General features: G+C 32.9%; 1 protein-coding gene across 2 annotated transcripts in view; it reads left to right on the top strand.

The window, feature by feature from the left end:
• The window catches only part of LOC106458600 (FMRFamide receptor-like), a 108,036-nt gene that overhangs the window by 57,905 nt on the left and 39,593 nt on the right, over nucleotides 1-10,538 (top strand). Inside the window, exon 1 of one of the 2 annotated variants that reach the window (XM_022384870.1) lies at nucleotides 6,953-7,011. The exons of the other annotated variant lie outside the window; for it this stretch is intronic. The gene's annotated coding sequence lies outside the window, so the exon portion shown is untranslated. Of the gene's footprint in view, nucleotides 1-6,952; nucleotides 7,012-10,538 lie in introns of those variants that run through there. 2 annotated transcript variants of the gene reach the window in all.

Raw genomic sequence — 10,538 nt, 5'->3', positions numbered from 1 at the left:
ATATTTAAAACATCGTATGTTATCTAACTTAGTTTTATCTAATTGCCAGAACCTCATACGAAATATAAATGAGGATTATTTTTTGTTTTGAATTTCGCGCAAAGCTACACGAGGGATATCTGCGCTAGCCGTCCCTAATTTAGCAGTTTAAGACTACAGGGAAGGCAGCTAGTCATCACCACCCACCGCCAACTCTTGGGTTACTCTTTTGCCAACGAATAGTGCAATTGACGGTCAAATTATAACGCCCCCACGGCTGAAAGGGCGAGCATGTTTGGTGGGATGGGGATTCGAATCCGCGACCCGCAGATTGCGAGTCGAGCGCCCTAACCACCTGGCCATGCCGGCCCCACAAATGAGAAAACAGAACGTTAAACAACTGGAATAATAAGACACAAAACAATTTTATTTCAAACACTCGGTACCGCGATATAAAGCAAAATATTGCGAACATCACATTCCCTTTATCACTAAGATCACCTCTCGGTAGGTCAACAGTAACTTTATCGAGTTAAAACGCTAAAATTCGGGGTTTGATTTTCTGCAGAGGAAAGAACAAGAAAGAAAGTCCATTGAGTAGCCTTTCACTGAGAAAAATAACTACGACACTAAGATAAGATGGGACATAATATACTTAAAACTATAATATATATATATGTCATTCGGTTGTGCCAATACCAGTAGTTTGCTTTGGAAGAAAAAAAAAACTGATGACTAAATGAAAATTTTCAACTTTCTAGCAACACGTACTGGTTGTTATCTACAACTTATCAAAGGACTTAACTTATCGATAGAATAAAAAAAATACCTCCAATAGTATTTCGGTTTGATATTGACATGAGGGATAAGGAATGTTTTATTGTTAAGTGCAAAGCTACACAAAGGGCTATCTGTGGTATGCTCCCACGTGTATAGAAACCCGGTTTTTAGCGTTATAAGCCTCCAGATTTACCAATGAGCCACTGGTAGTAATAAAAATGGAAGGTGCTACTTATAAGAACGATCGTGATTAGGTCCAATAAATTAATAGTGGTGGTATACATGCAAACTGCCTTGACGATCTCGTGATATACGATATTTAATTTCCTGAAGGAGTAACTTACTGACGTTCTGTAGATATGATAAATTACACAGGATAGGAAAAATTGCCTTGTGTAACAGCAACTGAAAATTAGAGAACACTTATAATGCATTGATTCTTTTTTGTTTTATTTTTAATTTCCATTTTGATGTGAATAAGGTTCTTTATTATCGCTTAATTGCTTAGAAAAAAATCAGCAACTTGATACCCTTCGCGTCCCGCGGTGGGTCAGCGGTAGGTTTACGAACTTATGACGCTAAAATCCGAGGTTCGATTTCCCGTGGTGAATAGAGCGTAAATAGTCTATTGTGTAGCTTTTGCGCTAAAAACGCAAAACCGAATGATGCACTTAGCATTTTAATGTGTCGTGTTGACTAAACTCAGCTAATTAAAGAAACTGAAACGGGAAATTAAAACCTTAAATGTTCCTTTGATTTTGAGACAAAAATTAATTATTTTAAACTAAAGACACGTCATTACATTTTATTTTAATTTACCAGCTGTAATTCTACACTACTCACTAAAGCAATCTCTAACAGTACACTGCCATCAGTAAATAATAATTTAATTTAGAAAACTGTGAAAACTCAACATTTCTTAAAAACTAAAAAAGTAACTACTTGTTTATGCATACCAATAGATTAATATAATATATCACACTGCTGGTGTACCATATTAGAGTCACAGTTAGTACGGTCACCGGAGCATAAGCTGAAACACCTCTGGTTCAAAGAAAAGAAAAACCAATAATTGAATCTCGAGGAATAAGAGGAGTATTTATATTTGTTATACACTGGAATTGCATGTAATAAAAGAAAAGTTGTATTGTTATACCTTTGAGTTAAGAACAAAATGTTTTTCAAACACGGAACGTGGATACTCGAAGTAAAATAGAGGAACACCTCGTGTTTTGAAATTCTAAATAGGACTAATAAACATTCAAAGTTAGTCTAATAAACATTCAATGTTGGGCTAATAAACATCCAATGTTGGGTTAATAAACATCCAATGTTGGACTAATAAATATCCAATGGTAGTCTAATAAACATCAAATCTTGGACCAATAAATATCCAATATTGAACAAATAAACATCCAATGCTGAAGAAATAAATATCCAATGCTGAAGAAATAAACATCCAATGCTGAAGAAATAAACACCCAATGTTGGTCTAATAAACACTCAATGTTGGTCTAATAAACATCCAATGTTGTAACTAATAAACATCCACTGCTGGACTAAAATGTTTCCAATGCTGGACGACTGAACATCCAATGTTGGCTATTCCGACGTAAACATAACAAATATCTCGATTTGTGCTTTAACCATTTAATGATATTATAACTTATGGGACCGAGTATGACTTTAGCCAATTGTTAACGTGCAGAGATATGGGTCTAGATTCGAGCCTGTGTATGTCGCTGAACACAATTCATACTTTCAGCGCGTTATAAGAGTCATAGGAATTTCCTCTAACAGTTTGAGAGTAAACGTGATACTGGCAGGTGATACTGTTTGGTATCCCTCCATCTGATCAGCAGTTCTGAATTGAGGACAGATTTGCGTGAAACTTGGGATCTCTGACCTGGCCGTTTAGTCCAGTGTCGCATTAGGTGTTGTTCATGTTGAAAGTTCCAAGGACCAAACATAATTATAAGGTTAGTTTTATTTCTAGATAATATTAGCCTACTTTCTCTCTCTTTGTTTTCATAATAAATGTAGATTTCCCTTTATGACATGTTTGGTAATATTGTTGTTACATGTCCTTTATTACTTCAGGTTGTAGCTTTGTATGTCATGTATCTCCAGCTAACTCCTTCTACAGCTTTGGAGCTATAAGGACCAAAGTTGGCAGACGGACCCAGGTTGGTCCAGGGGGTAGTCCCCGTAAGAAAGTGGCTAAAAATCACTCGGGTATGATAAGGGGGTCTAAGAATAAGCTTTCAGGGTAGTTGAGATCTGTCTTCGAATTTTGTATTTTCTGTCCCTTCAAAATCTCGCTTGGAAAATAAAGGGGTAAATGTTTCTGGCATAGACTATTCACAATAATAAAAAGCTCTCCCCCCTAGTATCTCAGCGGTAACCCGAAAGTTTATAACCCTAAAAACTGTTTTCTATACCCAGATAACCCATTTTGTAGCTTTGTGCTTAACTACACACAAGCACACGTTAAGAAAAATAAAATGATAACGTCTTTTTGACATAGTCCAATCACGATAAGAGAAATAAGGGTGTAAAAGTTTATGATATAGTCCAAAATCACGATAAGAGAAATAAGGGTGTAAAATATTTTTTGGTATAGTCCAATCACGGTAATAGAAATAAGAGCGTAAGTTTTTTTGACATAGTCCAATCACGATAAGAGAAATAGGGGTGTAAATTACACACGAGAGGTAAATAGGCTTGAATTGTGTTTCTAAGACACGTTAAAATATGTGTAATATTTTGTTGAAATAATTAGATAACATGCAATGTATTTTAGATTTAATACGTAAGGCTTTAATAAATTAGGATGCCTAATAAACTTAGGTGGCCGTAATTTGTTTGTTTGTAGTTAAGCACAAAGCTACACAAAGGGCTAGCTGTTCTCTTCCCACCACAGGTATCGGAACCCTGTTCCTAGCGTTTTATGTCCGCAGACATACCGCTGTGCCACTGGGGTGGGGGGCATGGCACTAATAATAATAATGAGATATATTAAGTTTTCAGTTATCTGAAGCTGTAAAACATTATCATGAAATTTCATTGTTTTATTTCCTAAAGTCTTAAATTAAGGCTAATCGCAATAATAACTTTGATTTACCATAATAAGGAATAAAATATTTATTTGGATCAATAATCAAACGGTGTGAAAGAGAAACAATTAAAAATGTACTCTGCGTAGCACATGAAATAGCTCAATTATTCTGTAAAACTGAGTACGACAGATGAAATATTTCAATTATTAAATATGATATATTCTAATAATACTACAACAATGATATATCTCATTTCGAATGAAAGTTATTTGAAATGCATAATTTTTGCATGTTTGAAATCAGCAAATCAGTGAGAAAAAAATATTTCTCGGGAAATACAAGATCATTGATTTAAACATCTTTTGATATAAAGTAAAATAAATACTAGGTGGGTCTATTCAAGAAATTTACAGGCAATGCTAGGATAACACATTTAAATTAACGTTTCATTATTTTTGTTAAAAATAAATAAAAACGTTTATATGGTCATTTAATTTATTCGCGTACAAATTTAAGGAATACTTCCATATTTTCATTTAAAGTAATACGAGAACAATGATCATTGCAGAGATGATGTTTGGCTCAAATATTTCCTTTCAACACAGAATAGGGTTGTACGTTCTTATGTTACCTTAGTTACAGAACAACAATATAATGAGATCTTACCAATAATTTGGGTGTGTTAATATATTTAATAATTACTTTTCGTGTGTTACGCTTTAGAACTTATATTTAAATTTTATATATAACTGACAATGTCTGTTGTTACAAATTGAATTTCTCTAACAATCTCCTTAAATTTTACCCTATTTTTAGGTTTGGTTTTCATTTAAACGAAAAAAACAGTATGTCTAATTGAGCATGTCATATGAGACGCCGTTAAATTAATGGCATTAGTATGAGCAGAACGTGTTGAACCAAAGTAAACCTTATGCGTTTAACTCTAATTGAATTGAGCGAAAAGAACAGTATTACATGAAGTCATCAGTGGTTAGACCCAGAAAAGAATACTAATTGGCTATTCAAGAATTGTATAAACTCTCATTATACATTCCTTAAAAAAAACACCCCTTCCTCATAACCTAGTATTTCAATTAACTTAAAAAAAACAGCAGTCGTTTGAAATTAATATCTGCAATTTTTCTCGTTAAAAAATTGTTCTTAAATACATATACATTTCATTAGATATAAAACAATTTATCCCTAATATTCACGACGTCTTTTATTTGTTTTTCATTTCAAATTGCGTTATATCACTGTTGTTAACTTTGTTTATTCAACTATAGAGCTAAATGTCGTTTAGTAGTTAAAAAGGTGGTGAAATATTAATGGAGCATTAACCAGTTTAAAATCCTTCTTTCAGAATAAAGTGAAGAATGGTGTATTTAAACTGTAAAAAGGGCACGTATAATACTAGAAATTATTGAGTTTTCACTCAGCTGACAAGAAGACGTCTGGCTAGATTAGTGTATTGTGCTGTGTCAGAGAGATTTGTAAAGAGAGCTATGTTAGTTATAAATCACTAAGGGAATAAAACCATTATAAATAGTGATTTACCAAGGATTATTATTTCCTAGATCTGAAAACTAGACCGAATTTAAGTTGTTTGAGAAATAAATATATTAAATATATTTTATGGATAGGAAAAACCATTTTTATTACAAACATAACAACAACAACAAAAAAAAAACTGTTTGCACACACCCCCCCAGCCCAAGATGAATCTCAGCAGAACCAGTCGTTATGAAGACTAATCGAAACTAAGACTCTTTGCTGATGTAGGAAAGCTCAGTTTCTTTGTCTCGCGACCGGTCATTCTCTCACAACTGTAACATTGGTCAGCGAAAAGATGCTGCCGCATTTTAGCAGACAAAGTGATTGATATCTGATATAAAGGAGAAACACAAAGACAGAAGGCAACACCATTACCGAGAAATTTCTACTGTCTACTGGGCCAAATGTTTTATGTCAAATCACCATAGCAACAAAATACACAAAGAATTCGAAGATTTCTCCATCACTAAAGATGCTAGAAAAATACGCGATATACAACACATGTTATGTACTCGCATATCACAACAAGATGGCCGTAATCCATCGCGTAAACATTCTATTAGATGACAAGAGCCACCTAGTAACAGTTAGTGATAGAAGTTATCACAAAAGCTTTTTGATACTAGGTTTCCGGATATTAAGTATGAGGTATTGTTTTAAAACTTTGATTTCCAGTATCATTATTTTTTCCACTTCGGGCTCAGCTTTATATGGCATAACTTCAATATGCTATGCATTCATAACGTTCTTAAAAGTCTATTTAACCATCTAGATTATTTTCTAGTGCAAAGAAGGATACGATATTATCATCTCCCAACTAGAATCATGTGTATACGACAAATTTTATATCTCATTATATCATGCTTGACATAACTCCTACGTAATATGTCAAAACTTCAGCTTCCTGTAAAAAATGTAACCACTGAAAGTTTTTTATAGCCAAGTTGTGCATTTTACCCCATAACTTGGCCTGGGATGATACACTATTACGGGATGATAAACCAATATATACTGAATGTTGTGGCTCTGTCAAATAAAAGATTCTTACCACTCAAAGCTGAGGAAAGATTCCTTTAGATAATATATTATCAGAAGACACTGCCTCTAGTGAATACCAAAAGGTTATACATCTGATTATTAGAACTCGTGCTTTGTAGTCGTAGATAATGGATACGTTTTGTCAGCAGAAATCTTATTTTGTGAAGTACGTTTTACTTCGACGAGCCTATTGTGACGTAGTGGTTAACATATCAGGCTGCGGATTGAATGGCCCAAAGTTTGAGATATAATGTTGCGTAGCACGTTCCGCACCTTCAAATGTGAGCGCATTATAAAAATGACAGTAAATTCCATATTTCAGTGTAAAGAACGCTCATGGTGGCAGGTGCTACTGACTGGTTGCCCTTCATCTAGTAGAAGTGCAAGATTAAACACGGATACAACTGACAACCATGGAGATCCTGACTTGTTCATTTAGCCCGCTAGTAGAAGTGCAAGATTAAAGACGGATACACCTGAGAACCCCAGAGATCTTGACTTGTTCATTTAGCCCGCTAGTAGAAGTGCAAGAGTAAAGACGGATACACCTGAGAACCCTAGAGATCCTTGTTCATTTAGCCCGCGTGAGCATAAAGAGCCAGTAAGGTTTTAAGTTCTCATACCAATACTTCTTAGACACTAATAATCAAATAAGTTTATATATTTGTAGTTTCGTTTAAATTGATAGGATATTTTCCCGTTAAAGTATAACCAGCTGAACAGCTTTTTTCATCCTCTGTAAAGATACTCATCTTCATAATGTGATTGAAGCATTTCAGGTAACTGATACATTTCAGATAAAGAATTCATTTTGATATAAATAAAACGGTATATTGTATTTGATTGTCTAGAGATATAAATAATAGAAATCGCTTTGCTTTTCAGCAAAGACCTAAGATAAGGAGGGTTTCTCTAATAAACAGTCATAAAATAACCTTGATTTATTTCAATGTATATGGACTTACAACGCTAAAATCCAGGGTTCGATTTCCCTTGGTGGATACAGCAGATAGCTCCGTGTGGCTTTGCTCTATAAAAACCAACCGACCTATGTAAATGTATGTATATCCTACATTTACAACATAATGGTAATCTTTCATTACTTTATTTCATACTCTTTAGTGTTTTATATTTATTTGATTTTTCATACTTCCTTTAATATCTCATATTTAATTATTGTTCTATTCAAAATTAATTTGGTTCTTATACTTTATTCGATATTTCGTACTTTATTCATTGTGCTATAGTTTATTTGTTGTTTCATATGTTATTTGATGACATAACGTATTTGATATTCAATACTTTATTTGGTAATTTTTTATTTTATTTAGATTTCTCATATATAATATGGGTTTTTTCACACTTATTTACTTTTTATATTTCATTTGGTATTTCAAACTTTATTTGTATTCCATATTTTGTTTTTTCACACTTTATTTGTAGTCCATATTTTATTCAGTTTTCTCATTCTTTATTTGATATTTCATGTATTGTTCATATTCCATATCGTATTTGTAGCCCATAATTTATTTAATTCTTTTGTACTTTATTTGGTATTTCGTAATTTATGTATACGGATATAAAGGTACAAACATTTGGTTTTCTGTTTTATACAATCTAACATAAGTTTGATGCCTCTATTCAAGTTAACAAATATACGCGTATGTGCACATTTTTCAAATGTTTAAGAGTTGATGCCCTATATGGTACAGCAATATCATCTTTCATATTTCGTTGTTATACTGAAAACGTAGACTTGGGTAATAACTTCAGCATAAACAAAGTTTGCGTCACAGTCCACGTGCTTATGACAATACTTTATGAGGTGAATGAAATGTGTCAGCCTTACCTTTTCTCAACTTTTTAGGTCCGTCTTTTAAAAAGGAAAGCAGCTGATCTTGTAGTTTTCCAGTTTTAGTCCTAATGAACTACGCTTTTGCAAATTGAACAAAGAAAAACTTCAGCATTTAAAATAATCTAAAGCTATGTCTAAATGTATATATAATGTCAGAAAGTTGCAATTCTCAGTCTATTTTTTATACTTCACGAAGAAATATAGTATAATATAATACTTGAAAATTGTAAAACAATGGCTACATTTTCGACTGAATAATTTACAACAATTACTGTAAAACAAAACACCTAATTTTATACGATTGAAGTCCGTTTCGGACATTCCTGAGTAGTTTAAGTTCGGTAAGTGTGCTGACTTTTAGTGAAACGCCATTTTATATTACATGATTCACATAATTACAATAAATATTTTTATTCTTCCACGAAAAATCTTATTATTCTTCAGGTAACATTATCACCAGTATCCAGTCTGAAAACAATGGCTTTCAGCTTCGACATAGCTATTTCGTTCACCTTTTTTTTTCTTATGGGTATTATCCTTACCTCATTGTCAAGCGGGATTATTTATTAGTATCACGGAGGTCTCAACAATATCACTTTTAACTTCCAAATCTGCTATTAAAGATGCAAATAATTCAAGTTAAACAAGTTAGGTGATTGGTAAAATCACTAGAAGACCTCTTTAAAGCTCTTTTTTTGTGACACAAATCTGAATATTTAACCTAAAGTTAACGAGAAAATTCCAGGACTTTAATTTAGCAAGACGTTATTGGTGCGTGGGCGTGTTTCTTCTGTCAGTAACATATTTTTCATCTTGAAATCATGGAATATCGTAAACACAAACAGGAATTTAAATTAAAAGCTTTGAATACCAATGGAGAGAATTCTAAATAGAAAAAAGTTTCCTAAATGATCATTAACAGTTAACTTGAATTTTTCAATCAAGATGTTTATGAAGTTAATTTATGTAATCTGCTGAATGGAATATTTGAATTTTTTTCTCATAATATATCCTTCTAAGATTAGATGACATCGTTTAAAACTGCTATAATTATGAGAATAAGTTAGGGTAATTCTTAGGAAAAATTGAATATGATTGATTTCCATTAAAGTATATTTAAATTGACATGGCTCATTGATAATGAAAACTTAAGATGTCTTAAACGCATGATTTTTATCTTTATGTAAACTTATTATCCTACATATCATGATAGATATTTATGATGATCACTGAATTAAGTGAATCATAGATGTAAATAGCTTCACTTCAATTCACCTTTCTAAGGTTGCTATAAAGTTAAGTGCAAGGAATATCATTGTGATTGAGACAGAAGAGAAAGCGACTGGATTTTGGTCAGTCTCTAAGGAATTATGGGATGCAACAAGTTAAGCCTTTTGAAAATGACTGGAGAGAGCAGCAGCCTTTCTAAGTTCAGGTGCATGGAGACAACAAGAACCCCTAGAACAACAAGAGCAAGAGCAATATGAAAGGGACTGTTTGGTGTGGATTCGATAAGGAATATAAAAACAGGAATTCAACGAAAAGGAAAAAGACCAAGAGATGCGAGTGAGAACAAATAAACCGAAAGAGACGAAGGAACAAAGTAATATGCTGCCACTAAGAAATAAAACCTAGATCTAAACCTATGTTAAATAAAATAATAAAACGAAATTTCGAAAGATTCTCTTATATTTAATTCATTTTTTCCATTAACAGTTTAAGAATTTTTACATTATCCCAATCAATAATATGTTTAAAATTTGCCACATTTTCTGTCAAAGCTGATTCACCCGTTTTTAATTTATCCACAGCATATTGATGTTCTCTTACTCTAAATGTTAGGTTCCTACTTGTCTGCTGTCTTGACGAGAAACACATAGTTACTAAATGTTTTCAATATTTGCTTCATCGCTAAATAATCTACAACAATGAAGGGTTTTGAAAGACAAGTAATAATGTTGACAAAACGTTAAGTAATGGTTTTGGTGTTACTTGCCAAATATACGGTTTTATTGTTTGTTTGTAATTAAGCACAAAGCTACACAATGGGCTATCTGTGCTCTGCCCACCAAGGGTATCAAAACCAGAATTCTAGCGTTGTAAGTCCGCAGACATACCGCTGTGCCATTGGGGGGCTGGAAATACTGAATTGACAGCAAAGTGATCTGTCTCCCGCCATAACGCTTTCTATGTGCAAAACGTGCTTATGTTTGTATGTTTATTACAAAAAACTTATTAAAAAAATGGTGCAATAATATTAATTGTCAATTTCA

Source organism: Limulus polyphemus, unplaced genomic scaffold (genome assembly GCF_000517525.1).
Source record: "Limulus polyphemus unplaced genomic scaffold, Limulus_polyphemus-2.1.2 Scaffold491, whole genome shotgun sequence".
Taxonomy (NCBI): Eukaryota; Metazoa; Arthropoda; class Merostomata; order Xiphosura; family Limulidae; genus Limulus; species Limulus polyphemus.
Note: the sequence above shows the minus strand (reverse complement) of the source record. Positions and strands in the feature narration are given on the sequence as shown.